Source organism: Lygodium microphyllum, chromosome 8 (genome assembly GCF_053477565.2).
Source record: "Lygodium microphyllum isolate KBCC chromosome 8, Lygodium_microphyllum_v1.1.10, whole genome shotgun sequence".
NCBI classification, from domain to species: domain Eukaryota; kingdom Viridiplantae; phylum Streptophyta; class Polypodiopsida; order Schizaeales; family Lygodiaceae; genus Lygodium; species Lygodium microphyllum.
Genome location: NC_141142.1, coordinates 30,759,334 through 30,762,767, shown reverse-complemented (window position 1 = coordinate 30,762,767; position 3,434 = coordinate 30,759,334).

Genomic DNA, 3,434 nt, shown 5'->3' with positions numbered 1-3,434 from the left:
AAGGCTTAAACTATAGCTAACAATTCTTTATCATAGGTAGAATACTTCAGTTCAGAGGGTTTGAGTTTGCAACTAGAATAGGCTATGGGATGTGAATCTTTTATAACTAGAATACGCTATGGATGAGACAATATATAGGCAATGAAAAATTTCTCACAAAATTTCTATAAAAGTTGGAAAGACCTATAAAAGAACATAACTCATGCACATTTTTAGGGATTGGCCAATTCAAATTTGCCTCTATCTTTTTAGGGTCAACATTGTTACAACTATATATATCATCTCTCACTTAACTTGTGTCTCACCTATATATACTAACTCTACATCAATATGAATCATTCTTTGGGAGCATGTATTGTGTATCTCTCTTGTACTCTCTCTCTCTCTCTCTCTCTCTCTCTCTCTCAACATGGTATCAGAGCTATGGATGCATAGCAACAACAAGGAAGATAAGTTGTTTCATTGTTTATACTTGATTGAATTCTTTGCACAAGTGATGCTTTGATACATGAACTTGTTCAAATTAGAAGTATTAGTTAATTTTGTCTTTAAAAACCACTTGTCAATCGGAGTTATGGATCAAAAGTTATGACAGTTCAGGATTCATGACAACAATTCTGCTCGAATCTATGATTCTTTATTTAAAACTGTAATTCTAATTACAGTTCGTTAATCCCCAATTATAGTTTGTTAATCGCTCGTCTTTGTTAATGACGTTGATTACGACAAGCAAACATCTTGTTATTTTTAGCGATGTTTTATTCTTGTTCACGTTCTTTGTTCTACCGAAATAACACTTTTCTTATACGCGTCATCTTGTCTTGCATGTTACGTCTCTCTATTTTAGGTTTTCTTTTTAGTCACTCAATACTTTTCATCATTCTTACGTGCATCTTCCTATTTTGATTGTCACGTGTCTCAACTACGCTCGTCTTGTTCATGGTTTGCAGATTCTGCAATCTCATCTTATTTGTTTCCTCTCGAGATATAGGCATGGCCAATTGCATAATTGTTAACGAATATCCGTCTTCGGTTCCCTTCTTCCAAGGACAAGGCTTTCCTGGGTGGAAAGTAAAGATTATGCTAATTCTTGAAGGTGACGAATTATTTGATATTGTTTTGGGTGACCTGTCTTGCCTAGTTCAACCTATTGATGTGATGAATGACAATTCTTTGATTTACTGATGGCCCGTAATTTGAAAAATGGAAAATTGATCATACTGATTGGATTCGTCATGACAAAGTGGCTCATCATTATATATTGTTTGCACTTCCTGACTCACTTATGTTGGATGTATTTCATATGGAAACCTCTCATGCTGTTTGGGAGTATCTTATCTCAACGTTTGAGAAAAAATCGGTCACTGAAATTTTATATCTCCAAACTCGTTTGAAGAATCTTCAATATAAGGTTGGTACTTCTATGCACTCTCATATCGAGGCTTTTAAAGACATTATCAATCAACTTGGTGCTGTCGGTGCTCTTGTTGCTAAAAATTAAATTTTTACTCGACTTCTTCATACCATTAAAGATCCTTTATATGACAATATCATCACTATTTTGTATAACAAGGATGATATCCACTTTGACAAAGCATGTATATCTCTTATTGAATATTCTCAACGTCATGAGCATCATTTGGAAAAATTTGATGTTGTTTTGGTCACTCACGAACAAAGGGATTTTGATGCTACTTTTGTTGCTCGCAAGTGTCCTGCTTCACGTTTTCAATAGGGTGGATGCCCTAATCAAGGTGGTAAATCTTCTCGTCTTGCTTATCCTAACAAACACTGCTCTTATTGTGATAAGAAAGGCCATGTGGCTTCTGATTGCTAGGCACGTCAATATGATGAGGAGCATGGAGTTACTACAAACCAACCTCGCTCGTCCAAAAGTTTTCCTCCTTGTGATTATTGTACACATACAGATCATCCATCTTGTCATTGTTATAAACATAGATATGATGAAGAACGTTCTTGAGCATATATTGTTCAGCAAACTACAATTGATTATGATCATACTCATTAGGAACTAAATTTCATCCATCATGGTATCTCTCCAGAAAAGGTACTTCATGTTCATGATGGTTCTCTATTCATCGTTGATTCAGGTGCCACTAGAAACATGGCATACCAATCGCAGTGGCTTCACAATTATCATTCTCTTCCTGTCAAGAAGTTTGTTTACCTTGCAGATGATACGACTTGTCAAGTCAAAGGAGTGGGTGATTTATATTTGGGAACTGTTTCATCCACTAGAATATTAAGAGGAGTTCTTCATGTTCCAGATTTGCAAAGAAATCTTCTTTCTGTTGCTCGACTAGTTGATCTTGGTTTGTTTGTTGGCTTTGATCATAATCAATGTCATATAGAGAAAGACGGACATACTATATCAGTGGCTCCTCGACATGGTAATCTATTTGAGTTATCATTGAACAATACGATTGCAAATGTTGTTACTGCCCCTGGAGATGCAGATTGCAAATTATGGCATCAACGATTTGCACACTCCGATTTTGCCAAAAATCTTGATCTTCATCGTCATGGTCTTGTGCAAGGTATGGATCTTAAATCTCATCCACATATGGGAATATGTGAGTATTGTGCACTTGGAAAACACCATCGTTTGCCTTTCCACACTTCTACTTCATCACATTCCTATGCTCTGTTGGATTTGGTTCATACTGATATTTGCGGTTCTTTTCTTGCCTCAAAGTCTCAATATTGATATTTTATAACTTTCATTGATGATTTCTCACGGTACACACATGTCTATCTTCTTCGACATAAATCTCAGGCTTTATCTATATTTAAACAATACAAGATAAGTGTGGAGCTTCAAATTGGATTCTTTGTAAAGACTCTTTGCAGTGACAATGGCGGTGAATATGTATCCAATCTATTTGATGACTTCTGTAAGGATCAATGTATTCATCATGATTTTACAGTTCCTTATTCTCCTCAGCAAAATGGTGTTGATGAGCGCAAAAATCACACTATTCTCAATGCTATATGTTGCATGCTTATACAATGGTTTGTCTAGAAAGTTATGGACCGAAGCACTTCTAATAGCCGTTTTTATTCAAAATCATCTTCCAACAATTGCACCTGCTGGTAAAATTCCTATAACAATCTAGACAGGGAAGACACCTTCAGTCTCTCACTTTCGCACATTTGGCTGCATTGCTTATATTCATGTGCCCAAGGACACTTGGATCCTCCAGGTTTGAAGGTTATTTTTCTTGGTTATTCAGATCATTCCAAAGGTTACAAATTTTATGATCCTTCTACTCAAAAGGTTATCATTAGTTGTGATGCTATATTTGATGAGAAGACTATGGGTGGCACATGGTCGTCAGATGTTTTAGATGATACACAGTCTTTGCTTAGTGCATTTCCTTACTTGCTTTGTGAGTCTACTAATTCTGATAATC